Below are 18,502 nucleotides of genomic sequence, written 5' to 3' on the forward strand. Positions count from 1 at the left end.
AGTTTGCCATTCATTTTTGGTTCATTATTTGTGTTAAGGAGATTACCAGAATCGATGTCTCTTTGTGTTCCAAGATCGTTATGCGATACAATGCATTCAGCATCCAATGATTCAATAGAGGCATTCAAACTGAATTCTTCCTGGTTCAAGATGGTTATGCTGCTATTCGTGCCTATTTGATTACCTGAGTTATCAGGTTTTGGAAAATCAAAATCCTTTTCTGTTTCCTGTTGGAGGTAATTAAATTGCTTTTCATCGCTGATATTGTGCACATCATAAGAATTATTATCGAAATCTTTGGAAAAATGGCCGATGTGGTCAGTATCACTATCAATATGCAACTTAAGAAGATTATTATCAAAAGCTTCGAGGAGATCGGTGTCACTGTCTATGTCCACATCAAAGGAATCATCATTAAATTCATTAATATCAGCATATGAATCAAGGAAATCTAAATTACGTACCGTGTTTCCGGCATTAAACTTGTGTTCATTACGGTTAATAAAGTTTTCCTCATTATTTTCTCGAATTCTCTTTTCTCTTCGAGAAAACAAAAGGAAGGCAGTCGCAAAACAAATAAGTATGCCCAATAGGCTGTCGATAAAGGGTGTTGGTATAAAACGTAACACAATACTGTCAAAAAAAAGAACTCCATTTCTAAAAATGGTTCGAATGCGATTTCAGCATTAAAAATAACAAGCAAATAAGCCCCACACGTAAGATTTTAGCACCACTAGATTTGATATCTCTAATGATTATGGATTATAAGCATTGTTAAAAATGTATACATTAACTTTGTTTTAATTCAACAAAGCCTAAACAATTATTGGTAAATTCATTGATTCGAACGTTATTAAAAGGATTCTTTGAATATGTAACAATGAAAGGTACTCTGATATATAACTCTACTCACAATAGAGGGGAGATTCTATGAGTCTGTCTTTCGTTCGGTCTGCGTGTAAGCTGATAGACCCAGGCCTACGAATTTGCTACATAGGTGCATCCAGACAAGAGCCAGTGCACCTCGAAACGAGGTTTCCAAAATTCGAATGACTTTTTAAATTTTATTTTTTTATTTTTGTTTTATTCATTTTTTTGATAAAATCGGTAATTCTCTCTCATCACATCAGCAATAATGGCACGCAACCATTATTGCTGTTGTATCCCTGCCGCCATTGTTGATGATATCAGCACTGTTGCCATTCGGAAAAATGAGGACGAAAATTAGCGTTTTAAGAACTTTTAATTAATATCTCTGCTTTTTGCTATTTTTTGGGATAAAAGTGGAAGCGGAAAACGAACCAACGCTAAATTGCCGCTGCCATACATATTCAAATAAATGTTTCTTTTTGGGGAGTTTCTTGCAATACAAAGCATAAACGTAATACTTATATGTACATATATATATATATATATATATATAACCAGAGATTAATATTATTAAAACGAAAATACTTGAATACTCTGAGAAAATATTTTTTATACAAAAAGTACTTTCTAAACATGAATTTGTCTCAGATTTATTAGTGCAAAGCACAGAGAATCATGTTTACCTGCCACTCTGATGGAAAGGGTTTCATCTACCTTTGACTGGGTAAAAATGAAGCTAAATATATGCACAATACAAATATATATATAAAGCTATTTTTAATTCTTTAATAGTCACCTCTTTAAGATAAAATCAACTAGTTAGCGTAACATGAACTTACGTTATACAATTAGCGAGAACGATATACCAAAATGAGTTTTGGTGATCGATGTACTGAGTGTACATAGTGTTTTTTCTACTTTTCATTATTTACCCTTTATTACATTTACTTAATTATTGCTGATAAATCGATATGGACGTTGCGAAACCTTGGAGCAGCACATTGATGTTTATTATGCGTTAAAAATTTCAACAACTGGTCTGTGCAACTATGCTCCGCTCACTCATGTTACATGCCTCAACAACTACGGCCACGATATTCCGTTAGCTTCAAGACACGGAGCAAGGAGGACGCTACAGCCGTAGCACTAATGAGGATAAAGTTAAGCCAACGGGTTTATGCTACAGATGTGCTAATTTGCTTTTACGATGTGAAAGTTACGCTTCAGATATTTTAAATCGCTATTTTACACAAGTTATCCCACTGTAACATATTGCCACATTGGATGTTATTCCGAACTTCAAGTGAAAAGGTTTGTTCCAACATTGGGATTTATTTTTGACTTTTATATGATACCCACTAAGGACAGATATACATAGGTAACGATTTCAGGGTATTGTACCTCTTAAATGAGCGAAGACCTATGAACTGTGACCTATATGTTGTTAGAGGAAATGTATTTAGCGCTAGGAAGGCTTATAAATAATAAGCTCAATCATATGCTTACATACGAAACTATCACAACAGACGACATTTTGACATCATAACAGGCGACGACATTTCATACGACAATCATAACAGACATTCTGAACATGGAAAACGAGTGAATAGAACATAACACTTCAATTCTCTACATTCCTCAATAATAAGATATACTAGTTTGGAAAGATGCTCAGTAGAATTCAATTAAGGGCTTTTAAGTAACCAATTTATGACAGAGAAGTCAGAGGAATGCTCTTCCATCCAACCAACTAGTAGCCAACCGTAACCTTTGAGAGGCGCAGTTATGTTTCTGAGATACTCCCTTTCCGTGCGAATGACAGGGACATAAATGGATGGAGATGATAGCTCATCAACTCCACGTACAGAATCATATTGAGGGAGGTAAAAACAAGTAATAAAGATCCCAAACACAACCAGAAGAAAGCATCCCAGACCATGATTAAGCCTCCAGGCCTTGTACAGTTCCAATCTGTCACACCGGATTCATACATTCATGATTCTCTCGCCATATTCTGAGCCTCCCATCGGTATTAATTAGAGGGATCGAGACTCATCACTCCTACACATTTCATGTCCACTAGTGTCTATTCTCTATATTCTCTTGCCCAGGTAAGAATGGCAACTCGATGGCATGCATTTAGGAAAGGTACCGTAGTGTGTCTACGGCTTCCGAAGCCCATATGGTGAAGGGAGCGATACACGATCTTTTTACTGACTGTACGACTGTCGCTTGCTTTAACTAGGTGGTAATTTGGGCTAATATTTGGCTTCATTGACCATGTACAATACGGCTGAGACTTCTCATACCACGATTGTTCTAACTTAAATGTGCTTTGCACTTTGCAGAGTCACTACTTCTTTTTCCCACCATCCGTGTATTCTCGGTATGCTCTTGACACTGTCGACCGTTAAAATCCTATCTCGCTGAGGATTATAGAAATTGTATGGCCCAAGCGACGAGAGATTACTATCTGCCCGATATTGAAATTTTACCTATACTGGTATAAGAAACAACTGATTAACGAGAAGCATAGTGTATGTGCATTTATCACAACTCCCTCACGTAAGCCCAGATGCGGCGCAGCGCTATTCAATTTGCATAGCCATGTCTATCCCTAATTTAGTGGCACTTCAGTGTAGTTACAACTCATGAAGCTTGGGCATACGTGTAACGATTGCAAGAGATAAACATGAATTTATTGCCGAAAAGAGGAGCAAAAGACTTAATATATTGGTTCAGAGAAAAAAAAAATTTTTTTTCTAAAGGTTTTATTGTTCTTACTGGATTCTTTTATAAGGGGAAACTTAAAATAAGGAAAGTAGAAAATAATATCAAAATCAATTCGGATTACAATCAGAAATAACTTTAAACACCTATATTAAAAGACGAAATTCCATCTCTTTATCCAACAATCTTGACTGTATTAAGTTCCATCAGGATAAGGCTACAAACCATACCTCTAAATCTACCGCTTTATGTTTTGCAAAAAGTGATATATGAAACCGCAATTGAAGCCATTCCCTCTAGATGCATATCCACCAAATCTCCTGATGTGTCTCCTATGGATTAATGTGCATTTGTACTTTTAAAACAAGCTCTTTATACGTGGCATCCCCAAACATTGGACGGACTGTGGAACATTGTGAACGAGAAGTGGCATAAAATCAACCTTGATGTTTTCAGGAAAAGGCTTTTCTCTTACAAATCAAGATGTAATATGATGGTTCAACAAAAGGGCTCTCAGCCGGAATATATTAGAAAATGAAATTATAACGTTTGTTTATATATATAATTCTTTGCAAAATCCTTAAAAGGATACCTGAAAACCCCCTGCACTCAGTCATTTGCGATAGTTACGTTAAATTTTAAACTTCAGACTAAACGTTTCAGGATTATTCATAGAGTTTTCTTTATTCTCATTTTTATTAATAATGATTCATAAATATTTATTCAAATATATGAAAGTATATGAAAGGTTCATTTTCTAATTTATAAAATACGCTGTTTTTAAATATTTTTAACCCAGAGGGACATTAGCCCGAATTCTGTCCAAACGTTTATGTCTGCAAATGAAAAAATGATGCCTTTGGGCGCAATACAAAGTCTGAAAGCTTTCAGTTTAATATTTGTTTTGGGTGTATCTGTGGGGTGTAAATTCTTTAACTTCCAGTATATATCCAATCGAGACATTTTTATAAAAGTTATTTAAATTAATTTCTTCCAAATTTCATGTCATGATTGATTTGTTTGAGTAAAAGTTAGGTTATTTGAAAAGGGCAAAGAAAAGGATGGTTACCTGCCTGGCGCGAGGGATGGCTTAGCGGAGAACGTTCTATGGGAAATCTTCTTATATATATCGAGATAAGGAAAACTGCAGAATCCAACCATGCAGCCAGCACGTTGGCGGGGAATCAAACAGGGTAAAACTCTTAGCATTCTTAAACAGAGGGCATATTGCTATGGGACACATATTGAAAATACTTCGTTTGAAAAGAAAGCAGTATATTTCTAGTAAGTTTTGACATGAAGGCCACAGAGAGAAAAAAATGTAAAATACAAAATAACATCCATATTCGGGTTTTAATGATAATCTGGAGGTTTTTTATACGAAATGCCGACAAATCACATAGGAAAAACGAAAAGGAAGCAGCAGATAACAAGGGAAAATATGCCTAAGAAAAATTTCAATAATAGCTACAGCTTAACTTAATTCAATGAGAAGTTATATTTAAAATAGAGCATATTGGTAAATCATAACTGAATATGGTGTGTAAACTAGTAAATTAATTTAAGAGCACAAGAAAAACAAATTTAGCAACGGCATTTAACTGAAAATAATATTTTAATTTCAGGTTACCATATAATTTAATTTAAATTTTGCAGTTCTGAAATGTAGCTCTAGAAAAGAATTTTAAAATGATTTTCTGTTTCCATTTCAGCTGTAGCGCAATCGATTGGACTGAAAACATCTTTCCTGTCTCTTATCGAAAAAGGCAATTTCTTCCGTCCAAATCCAATGCTCAGTCAATAAGGACGTCACTTAGTCAGTCATTGGTCAGTCAATGTCCAATTTTTAGTCAGTCAACGGGCAATCAAGGAGACCGTCACATAGTCAGTCAATGTCCAATTTTTAGGCAGGCCCTGGTCAGTCAATGTGATCGTCAGTTAGTGACTGGTCAGAAAATGTCTAATTTTTAGTTAGTCACTGGTCAGACAATGTCCTACTTTTATTCAATGAGATTGTCATTTAGTCAGTCACTGGTCAATGTCCAATTTTTAGGCAAGTACTGGTCAGTCGAGATTGGTGTCATGGCAAACAAATCTATCACGAATACAAACTGAAATTGTGTAAACTTATCTCAGATCTATATAATATGTTTTAAGTCCTTTGTTTATTTTTAATTTTTTAAAGCAGAAATATTTCAGTAATGTTTTTCTTATGTTTGAAATTTTGAAACGCTTGCTATGATTCGAAGAAGGATGTTGAGTGTACTCGTCATCAAAGCAGATAACAGGGCCGGTACCAACGACGAGATCAACGAGCTGTTCTTCAGAATCTTCAGTTGGTTTCAGTTCTGTTCTGTCTTCTTCATCCAGTTTGCCATTCATTTTTGGTTCATTATTTGTGTTAAGGAGATTACCAGAATCGATGTCTCTTTGTGTTCTAAGATTGTTATGCGATACAATGCATTCAGCATCCAATGATTCAATAGAGGCATTCAAACTGAATTCTTCCTGGTTCAAGATGGTTATGCTGCTATTCGTGCCTATTTGATTAACTGAGTTATCAGGTTTTGGAAAATCAAAATCCTTTTCTGTTTCCTGTTGGAGGTAATCAAATTGCTTTTCATCGCTGATATTGTGCACATTATAAGAATTATTATCCAAATCTTTGGAAAAATGGCCGATGTGGTCAGTATCACTATCAATATGCAACTTAAGAAGATTATTATCAAAAGCTTCGAGGAGATCGGTGTCACTGTCTATGTCCACATCAAAGGAATCATCATTAAATTCATTAATATCAGCATATGAATCAAGGAAATCTAAATTACGTACCGTGTTTCGGGCATTAAACTTGTGTTCATTACGGTTAATAAAGTTTTCCTCATTATTTTCCCGAATTCTCTCTTCTCTTCGAGAAAACAAAAGGAAGGCAGTCGCAAAACAAATAAGTATGCCCAATAGGCTGTCGATAAAGGGTGTTGGTATAAAAACGTAACACAATACTGTCAAAAAAAAGAACTCCATTTCTAAAAATGGTTCGAATGCGATTTCAGCATTAAAAATAACAATCAAATAAGCTCCACACGTAAGATTTTAGCACCACTAGATTTGATATCTCTAATGATTATGGATTATAAGCATTGTTAAAAATGTATACATTAACTTTGTTTTAATTCAACAAAGCCTAAACAATTATTGGTAAATTCATTGTTTCGAACGTTATTAAAAGGATTCTTTGAATATGTAACAATGAAAGGTACTCTGATATATAACTCTACTCACAATAGAGGGGAGATTCTATGAGTCTGTCTTTCGTTCGGTCTGCGTGTAAGCTGATAGACCCAGGCCTACGAATTTGCTACATAGGTGCATCCAGACAAGAGCCAGTGCACCTCGAAACGAGGTTTCCAAAATTCGAATGACTTTTTAAATTTTATTTTTTTATTTTTGTTTTATTCATTTTTTTGATAAAATCGGTAATTCTCTCTCATTACATCAGCAATAATGGCACGCAACCATTATTGCTGTTGTATCCCTGCCGCCATTGTTGATGATATCAGCACTGTTGCCATTCGGAAAAATGAGGACGAAAATTAGCGTTTTAAGAACTTTTAATTAATATCTCTGCTTTTTGCTATTTTTTGGGATAAAAGTGGAAGCGGAAAACGAACCAACGCTAAATTGCCGCTGCCATACATATTCAAATAAATGTCTCTTTTTGGGGAGTTTCTTGCAATACAAAGCATAAACGTAATACTTATATGTACATATATATATATATATATATATATATATATATATATATATATATAACCAGAGATTAATATTATTAAAACGAAAATACTTGAATACTCTGAGAAAATATTTTTTATACAAAAAGTACTTTCAAAACATGAATTTGTCTTGGATTTATTAGTGCAAAGCACAGAGAATCATGTTTACCTGCCACTCTGATGGAAAGGGTTTCATCTACCTTTGACTGGGTAAAAATGAAGCTAAATATATGCACAATACAAAAATATATAAAACTATTTTTAATTCTTTAATAGTCACCTCTTTAAGATAAAATCAACTGGTTAGCGTAACATGAACTTACGTTATACAATTAGCGAGAACGATACACCAAAATGAGTTTTGGTGATCGATGTACTGAGTGTACATAGTGTTTTTTCTACTTTTCATTATTTACCCTTTATTACATTTACTTAATTATTGCTGATAAATCGATATGGACTTTGCGAAACCTTGGGGCAGCACATTGATGTTTATTATGAGTTAAAAATTTCAACAACTGGTCTGTGCAACTATGCTCCGCTCACTCATGTTACATGCCTCAACAGCTACGGCCACGATATTCCGTTAGCTTCAAGACACGGAGTAAGAAGGACGCTACAGCCGTAGCACTAACGAGGATAAATTTAAGCCAACGGGTTTATGCTACAGATGTGCTAATTTGCTTTTACGATGTGAAAGTTACGCTTCAGATATTTTAAATTGCTATTTTACACAAGTTATCCCACTGTTACATATTGCCACATTGGATGTTATTCCGAACTTCAAGTGAAAAGGTCTGTTCCAACATTGGGATTTATTTTTGACTTTTATATGATACCCACTAAGGACAGATATAGATAGGTAACGATTTCAGGGTATTGTACCTCTTAAATGAGCAAAGACCTATGAACTATGACCTATATGTTGTTAGAGGAAATGTATTTAGCGCTAGGAAGCCTTATAAATAATAAGCTCTATCATATGCTTACATACGAAACTATCACAACAGACGACATTTCATACGACCATCATAACAGACATTCTGAACATGGAAAACGAGTGAATAGAACATAACACTTCAATTCTCTACATTCCTCAATAATAAGATATACTAATTTGGAAAGATGCTCAGTAGAATTCAAGTAAGGGCTTTTAAGTAACCAATTTATGACAGAGAAGTCAGAGGAATGCTCTTCCATCCAACCAACTAGTAGCCAACCGTAACCTTTGAGAGGCGCAGTTATCTTTCTGAGATACTCCATTTCCGTGTGAATGACAGGGACATAAATGGATGGAGATGATAGCTCATCAACTCCACGTACAGAATCATATTGAGGGAGGTAAGAACAAGTACTAAAGATCCCAAACACAACCAGAAGAAAGCATCCCAGACCATGATTAAGGCTCCAGGCCTTGTACAGTTCCAATCTGTCACACCGGATTCATACTCGTACATTCATGATTCTCTCGCCATATTCTGAGCCTCCCATCGGTATTAATTAGAAGGATCGAGACTCATCACTCCTACACATTTCATGTCCACTAGTGTCTATTCTCTATATTCTCTTGCCCAGGTAAGAATGGCAACTCGATGGCATGCATTTAGGAAAGGTACCCTAGTGTGTCTACGGCTTCCGAAGCCCATATGGTGAAGGGAGCGATACACGATCTTTTTACTGACTGTACGACTGTCGCTTGCTTTAGCTAGGTGGTAATTTGGGCTAATATTTGGCTTCATTGACCATGTACAATACGGCTGAGACTTCTCATACCACGATTGTTCTAACTTAAATGTGCTTTGCACTTTGCAGAGTCGCTACTTCTTTTTCCCACCATCCGTGTATTCTCGGTATGCTCTTGACACTGTCGACCGTTAAAATCCTATCCCGCTGAGGATTATAGAAATTGTATGGCCCAAGCGACGAGAGATTACTATCTGCCCGATATTGAAATTTTACCTATACTGGTATAAGAAACAACTGATTATCGAGAAGCATAGTGTATGTGCATTTATCACAACTCCCTCACGTAAGCCCAGATGCGGCGCAGCGCTATTCAATTTGCATAGCCATGTCTATCCCTAATTTAGTGGCACTTCAGTGTAGTTACAACTCATGAAGCTTGGGCATACGTGTAACGATTGCAAGAGATAAACATGAATTTATTGCCGAAAAAGAGGAGCAAAAGACTTAATATATTGGTTCAGAGAAAAAAAAATTTTTTTTCTAAAGGTTTTATTGTTCTTACTGGTTTTATTGTTCTTTTATAAGGGAAAATTTAAAATAAGGAAAGTAGAAAAAAATATCAAAATCAATTCGGATTACAATCAGAAATAACTTTAAACACCTATATTAAAAGACGAAATTTCATCTCTTTATCCAAACAATCTTGACGGTATTAAGTTCCATCAGGATTAGGCTAGAAACCATACCTCTAAATCTACTCTTTATATTTTGAAAAAATTGAGATATGAAACCGGAATTGAAGCTATTCCCTCTAGATGCATATCCTCCAAATCTCCTGATGTGTCTCCTATAGATTAATGTGCATTTGTACTTTAAAAACAATCACTTGTACCTTGCAAAACATGCCCACCGTCAAAAACAAGTTCACCGCTCCTCAGCATCCTCCCCGGGGGGCGATATCGTCCCAATTGAGAACCAATGTTCAATCACTTGACTAGCTAATATTTACTGCATTTTCCCCTCGTTTCTTCTCAGGTTACTTGGATCATAGCAAAACACACGCGGGATGCTTTCGTGGAGGAAACTTATTCGCATTTACCTTACATATGAGAAAAATCACGAAATTTCTCTTGAAACTAACTCGTTCGCTGGGATTTGAACCCCGGTCGAACTATAAGAGTGTTAACCGATCCTACCGCTGGAACGCTGATGGGTATGTATTTTCTTTAAGAATTTAGAACACAAATGACCTTCAGTTTCCTTATATCACCAAAGTCTTCTACCGTTTCATATAAAAATAAAATTACTAAAAATATGTGTGAAAAGACATGTAAATATTTTGGTTGAATTTGGATTCAATTTAATTACCTTCATTTCAGGCTATAATTTACGTAATAGCACACTAAATATTTGAATTTATGAACTCATGAGGATTACCCGCCCCCAAAAAGTTCGAGAATAATAAAAGTTCATGATGGCCAAGAGCCTCGAGTGGCCGTGCGGTGAAGGTCGCTGAACTTTGGTAGTTCGAATCCCGCGAACGGGCTGGCTGCATGGTCGTTTTCGTGGTTTTACCCATGCATAACGTGTATACGAGCCAGTTTTCCTTAGAAAGACCTCCACAAAGGCCTCCCTCCGCTTAGGCGGCCCTCGAGGCTTTGCCGTAATCATATAAACCAAACCATCATTATGGTAAAGCCATTTAAATAAACGTACATTGTTCTACGCCAGTGCTGTAATTCGACATTCCACAAAAATGTGTCTCGCTCAGATAACCAATATCGACTCACTAGCGGCCGAGCGCTAAAATCGCTGGACACTGGTAGTTCCGACCTGGGTTCGAATCCAGGCGAACGGGCTGGCTGCATGGTCGTTTTCGTGGTTTTCCCCATGTTTAACATGCATACGAGCCAGTTTCCCTAGGAAAGTCCTCCACGAAGGCATCATTCCTCTTACGCAGACACCCCTACTGTTCTTTGCCATAATAATAAACTAGAATATGTATTCACCTCCTGCAAAAGGGAGAAAATTACAGCCAGTGCAGAAAATTTTTAGATTCACTTTTGCAGATTAAATTTCCCATAAAATAAAGAAACAGTTTTCAGTACACATAAATCATTATTTGAATGGATGTAAATACTTACTGTAGACTACATAAACCTTATTTCCAGCTTAATGTAAAATATTTTCCCCTTAAAATTTATATAATAAAAAACAGTTAATTCATATTACTTCGAATACTTGCTTACTTACATAGTTAAAATAAAATCGGGTGTAAAGTTTATGCATATTTATCATTAATACTACATTTTACCTATTAACATTTAAAACTATTACAAGACTAAATTACTCCTGAATGCTTATTTATAAGCCTTCAGCCCTTATATTTGATCAAACTCGACTCATTTGGAAAGTATTAAATCATGTGTTTGTTCTCTTGCAAAATCCTGTGAACTCTGTGATTTCTTGAAAAACCGAAACTGAAAATTATACTTATGATTGCTAAATATTATATTCGTAAGATTATTAGCTCAGAAGGGCTATTCATTTCAAAACGCCATTTTGCATCGATTCACTTTTCAAACTGTTGTCAAGAAATATTATCGTAATGTATTATATTTAAAGAAACTAAATAATGAAAAATCTGCATGAATGTTTCTCGCATCGTGAAGAAACAACGGTACCTAGGGCCATATAATTTTGAAAAACGTAGTCCTCCAACCGAACACGGACCGGAATTTTTAATTTGTTTTATTATCTAGTTCATATTTTGTAAAACTTTAACGAATTTTTTATTAACAAGCTCAATGATTTTAAAGCGAGCAATGGCAACACTGTACGGGAAAAAAAAAAAAAAAAAAAAATCTCCAGCGCGCGATACTGTGTATCGGAAATTCTAAAGATATGCTCATTTTAAAATTATTTTCCATTATTGCTGTCAAAGTGAATTTTACGGTTTAAGTGCGAAGAACACGATATTTAATAAATAAAGGTAATCCACAAAACGTTAAAAAAACGCCCCAATCTACAAAACGTTAAAAAAAAAACGCCCCTTTGAGAGTAATGTAAATTCTGAAAGCTCATATTTTTTTTTTTTTAATTTTAAATTTAGTTTTCTTATTTGGACTAATTTTACTATAATCTTAAAGACAGCCTGAAATTCTCAAACGTACACATTTTCAAAACATAAAGGTATAAATGCAATGGGACTCGGAGACAAGAAACAAGCAGTGCTATTGGCAAAATAAAGTCGGATTCCCCCCCCCCGAACAGGGGCACCTTGAAGCCCGAATTTTTAATTCATTTTATTATGTTGTAAAGTTTATTTTAATTTTATAACAATTATTTTTAATTTTTAAACCCTTTCCTTTAAATTCTTGTTTCCCCATTACAAACCCCCTACCAGAATGAGTTTTTAGTAACGCGTTGCATGTAAATGAGATAGAAGGAGTATTTAAAGAAGGTTCAGTCTAATCGCGGCATACATTATATATAATCTTCTTTTGTTATTTATTACACTGTAATGTATTTTGCTTACTGCACTTTTGGATGAATTCAATCCAAATCGCGTGATACACGCGATCATGAACTCTGATTTGATATGCTGTCATCAGTAATGATTTATTACGCTGTCCAAGTTAATCTGCATAGCCATTAGAACTAACTCTTCTACTCTTCTAAGACTGTTTTATGTATGGCTTATGTATCAACTAGCCAACGAACGGAAACACCAAACATTATATTTAAAAAGTGCACAGAATTTTACTCTGCGGAAAAACAACTTTATCAAAAACAAAACAAAAAAAAAATTAAATTAAAATGTATTACATATAAAAAAATCACAATGAAATAAGCAATACCCCTTAATACAGACATTAATTATCCTAATAAATAAATTAACCAACTTCCCTTGTAAGGATCCTAAGTTTTACTAACGTTTATTTTATTTTAAATCTTTACTATCATTTCTTATTTTCTACTTCCGGCCAGAATTAAAAGCTTTTAACTTATGTATGCAAATTTGTCTTGCTAACGCCAAGTACTTAAGTTGTGGCTTTTTGCCAAGCAAGAGAGAGGAAGGAGTTATTAGAAGCAGGCCGCTGGCCATAGTAGTTTTACTCGTTTGCTGGTTGCCTTCAAGGCCAGAGGTTTAATCCTCTTGATAATTTTAAACGTATCGTAGTTTTAGCAGCTCTTTGTACTACATACGGCTTTTTGTTAATTAACGGCCAATCTTAAAGTAGGCACTTGTATATTAATCCAAAGTTAGTTTAGTTAGAGTTTTAGTTAATATTTTTATATTCTTACGTTCAGACCACAAGTGGTTGGTCTCTGTATTCCGAAGTTCCGGAAAGCTCTGTAAAGATAGAAAAATAAAGGGTTTCGTATACCCTTCCTGTGTGTATTGTCTACTTCACAATTTATCGAACATAGCTTGAGTAAGCTCCCTGTTCCGAGTCAGGACAGTTCATGTTTCCAAAGCAAGTAAAGAGGAATACCAGTCCTGATACCCTTGCAAAATCCTAACAGTTCAAATGGTATAAAGCATGGGTGTGTAAAGTGCGGCCCAAACGCAAATTATGAAAGTATTTAAATTTACACATTTTTATTTTTAAAAATGTTTGAATTTGATTCATATATAATCGATTCATTCACATTGATTTTATAAAGATTACCTACCCCACAATAAATATCCTAATTTTCACAATCATGCTTTATTAATGTCTTCAGCTTTTGGAAGTACCTATATTTGTGAACAATTATTTCAAAAATGAAGCATACAAAAAACAAAAATAGGACAGACAAACATCTTGAAAATGCATTAAGAATTGCAACCTCGTCTATTGAACCCGATATCGATTTGCTTGTTCAACAAAAGCAAATTCATCCATCTCATTAGCTTGAATTTTTTCTATCTTTATGAAATCCAAACTAAATGAAACAAAACTTTTACAAATTAATCATAAATATGTACCTATACATGCCTAATTCAAATTTAAAAAAATCAATAATAAAAAGAAGTTAATTTGTTTTAATAAAACAACATAGAGCTCATTTTTATTTCAATTTGTTAAAAAATATGTTTCATAAAAAAATCATGCAAAACTTTTTATATAATTAAAACATAATATAAAAAATTGCAATGAAATAAGCAATAAATCTCCATATTTTCAAGAGAAAACAGTCAGTCCAATATCCAAAGCAATGAATGAAAAACTGTTGCCAAAACCCCATTTCCAAAAGAATAAAACTATCATCAAAAAGCTTTCAATCTAAATTCTGCTTTGTAGATGACATGATTCAAAATATACAAACCTCTTTGCCATTAGCTAATAAAGAGAGAGAGAGAGAGAGAGAAAAGGAAATTCTTTCTGTTGTGCCTCGCGAGAATAAGAAGATTGCGATGTGAGTGTTGGGCGTCCAAAAATCAAAAGAAAATAAGCAGCACTTAATCTCATATTTTCAACAATCAGCAGTCCAGTATACAAAGCATTGAATGAAAAACCACATTTCTAAAAGAATGAAGCTATTCAAAATTATGCGATTTCATCAAGAAAGATAAAGTAAAACAAATCTGATCTGAATTTTGAAAAAATCGCTTCGAGGTGCACTGGCTCTTGTCTAGATGCACCGATGTACCAAATTTCATAGCCCTGGATCTATCAGCTTACGCGCAGCACAAACAAAAGACACACACACAAACTCTTTTTTTTTTCTTTTATTACATGTAGGTTTGGTTTGGTTTATTTAATTATGACAAAGCACACTAGGACTATCTGCCTAAGGGAAGGGATGCCTTCGTGGAGGACTTTCTAAGGGAAGCTGGCTCGTATACACGTTACACATGGGGAAAACCACGAAAACGCCCATGCACAGCACATGCAGCCAGCCCGTTCGCAGGATTTGAACCTCAGACCGAACTACCAGTGTTCAGCGACTTTATCGCTCGGCCGCTGGTGGGCCTCTAGTAGAGAAGAGATTAATCACCCTCCATCCATCCTAACTGTCCTCCTAGACTCATTGACCAAGTAATCGCTCTAATTCAAGCGCCCACTTGTACACACCAAGACAGCCGGAAAACAACATGCATTTAGCAAGTTAATCATGGTGACTAGCGGAACTTTGAACTTCAGCAGGAGAGCTTAGACCTTAGTGGGGCGTGTTTGCCGTCCGGCTACTCAGTTATTAAGCCCAATATCCTATGCTCGGCCGTATTGTACGTATCTGTTGATAATCGCCAGCTAATTTAATTTAGGGCCAACTAGTTGGGTTATTGTGTCTAGCTTCGGCTACGTCTGTTTAATTTAGTGTTAGGTTATTTTCTTAGAGCTTGCTTTAGAAGGCCAAATGGAGGCTAGTAGAGGAAATGAGAGTTCTGGATCGGGAGCTTAGGGAGCGGGAGTTGAGAGAGCTCCCGAGAAGGAAGGCTCAGCCGTGGAAGGGACGCTTATCTGAAAATGGGGACAGGGAGCCTTATCAGGAAGTGGATGCGAGTAGAGTAGTTGCTACGTCACAGAAAAAGGACGTGTGCTTAGATTATTTTCTTTTTTTAATTTGGTGATTATAGGCATTTAGTAGTTATATGATAATTTGTAAACTTGCTTATTTATATTGAGTTCTTAAAAACGTATATCAAGTAGGTGTTTTAAGTGACTGATACAGTTATTATCTTAAAACAGATATTAGCATATAATAAAATGTTTCCTTCACAGTGTAACCTCTTCCGAAGATAATTATTTTCTTACTTTTATTTATCCTATGACTGAATATATGCAAAACTGCTACATGTCATCACAATTTAATAAGAGATTATATTTTACCGATTTATCGGAGGTGATTTCCCTTCGTTAATAAATTTTTAGCCTTTGTGTTTTTTCTTCGTATTGATTATCTCCTAGTTACCCTGAACGAGGATTATTTTCGAATTTAATGATTGAGTGATCCTATACACTCAGAATTTTACCTTATTTCTTAAATCTTCTGTTCATAATATTACATATACTTTCCGTAATCTTCATTACATTACTCATTTTTATTCTTAAATTCATTTTACCCAGAGTTTTTTCAGACTTGTTAGGCAATACTTTTAACTTACTCGTTATATTTTATGAGTGCAATTACTAAAACACGCATTTTCGTGTATTATATTATTCAATGTAATTTTTAACTTTTTTCGTTCTTTTCAACGTTAGCGATCTTCAACATATTCTGTATTTTAACTTATTTCATGCATTTTCTAATCATATAGATGACTTGTATTTAATTTTAGATGTAACATTTCTAGCTTGTTTTGTACATTTTAACCTTCACACTATTTAATATACTCAAATTTTTAACCAGTTTATATTTTCACACTATACACATGACTTTTACTTGATTTCTCTCATACATCTTAACCTCCATGATTTCCAATATAGTCCTAATTTTAACATAATTGCTATATTTTCACATCATATAGACTTTTATTTAATTTTAGGTGTAAATTTTAACTTCCAACATACTCTGAATTTTAACTAATTTGCTATATTTTTACACTATGTACATGACTTTCATTTAATTTATAGCTACTTTCATACGTTTTAACCTTCGTAATTTCAAATATACTTTACATTTTAGTTTAATTCCTATATTTTCTGACCATATATATGAATTTTGTTTAATTTTAGATGTAATTTTTAACTTGTTTCGTACATTTTAAACCTTCGTAATTTTTAAAGTACTCTAATTTTGAACTTGCTTATTACATTTTAATACCATATAACTAACTTATTTAATTCTAGATGTAAATTTTAACACCTTTTCTATTTTTTATCGCTTTTAGTTTTCAACATTCTAAGAATTTTAACTAATTTGTTATATTTTCACATGACTTTCCTTTAATTTGTAACGACTTTCATACGTTTTAACCTTCCTAATTTCAAACAGGCTCTTAATTTTAGCTTAATTCCTCTATTTTCTTACCATGTATATGAGCTTTATTTAATTTTAGATATTATTTTTAACATGTTTCGTACATTTTATAACTTCATAATTTTTAGAGTACTCTAATTTTGAACTTTTTTATTACATTTTCCTGCCATACGCATGAACTTTAGTTAATTTTAGATGTAATTTTCATACTTTTCCGGCACTGGGTTTCTTTCTAGTTTCCAACATACTCTAAAGTTTAACTCTGTTTTATAATTTTTTATTGTAATTGCGCTTGTGATATTACTATTTCAGCTAAATTAACACGCTTAAATTTCTTAAAAATAGAGATTGATTTCAATTAAGCATTTTATTTTACAACCTTTAACTGTTATTCATATCCAATTCGTTGAATAGCCCTTACTTAGTCCATATTTTATAGTACTATTTTAATTTGCCAATTCTACAATTTATCATTCTGTAGTACTCTTACCATGACTTATCCTACTACTTTACTTCATTATTAACTTCATTCGCATTTTCAAACTTTAACATTTCCTGCATATTCTGGCATTTCCTTTTAATTCTTAATACCCTTTATATCTGAATATATGTTTTTATGCTCTTCAGTGTTACCAATGTTCAGTTTTGAATCTTGATTCTCATTAAGCTAGTTTGATAGATTCCGAATTTTTAGAATGAAATCTCAACTTTCATCCATAATTTTAGACCCATATTCATTCTTTCATGTACTCATAGAAAATTCTTTCTCATTATTTTGAACGCTCAGTACCTTTTAATTCAGTAATTTGTACTAATTGAATGCCTTCTACATCACTTTAAATGTCTTGACTATGTAAATTTTCACTTTATTACCTTTCCCTACACTAAGTACGGATATTTCTGCCTTCATGAACGGCTTTCATGTGAAATGGACGAAATTTGACGTTACATGTATAAAAGAAATTTCTAAAATAAATATTTCCAGTATTGAATAAGAGGTGAATGACCATCGATTTTACCCATTGGTTACAATTTCATCTCTTGAAAGTTTGTTTTATTGATATGCATTTATTTCTAACGCATAGTGTTAATACATTTTTTTTAACTTAGCCCAGTTCCAACTTAATTCACTAGACAATTTCATATATAGACTATTTTTCAATTTCTTAGACTAAAATGTTCTTTTCGCAAATGTCAGTTTGCATTAATTTATTTTCTTATGAATGAAATCTTTTGAAGTACTTTACAAAACATATATCATTACCAATATTTACAGAAGGAACCAAAGAGTAAGAGACATTTTACCCAAATCTCTACTACAATTTCGAATATTTTAACCTTCTTCATCACAAATACAGAAATTTCTTCGTACAATACTCACCATAGCAGTTAAACATTCCTTACTAATACACATTTAACAAGTAATAACTCATTTTCAATAAAAAATTACACCCAAATAAGTATTACGTTTTCTTATAATTGTACATATATGTTTGCATTACAGGAACTTTCTATGCATTTTCGAGAACTGT

At 33.9% G+C, this 18,502-nt stretch overlaps 1 long non-coding RNA gene across 3 annotated transcripts in view; it reads right to left on the minus strand.

The window, feature by feature from the left end:
• The window catches only part of LOC118206125 (uncharacterized), a 111,683-nt gene that overhangs the window by 44,700 nt on the left and 48,481 nt on the right, over positions 1–18,502 (minus strand). The gene's annotated exons all lie outside the window — the stretch shown is intronic.

The sequence above is a fragment of the Stegodyphus dumicola genome, chromosome 4 (genome assembly GCF_044657685.1).
Source record: "Stegodyphus dumicola isolate Sdum_Otavi_A_Nest chromosome 4, ASM4465768v1".
NCBI lineage: Eukaryota > Metazoa > Arthropoda > Arachnida > Araneae > Eresidae > Stegodyphus > Stegodyphus dumicola.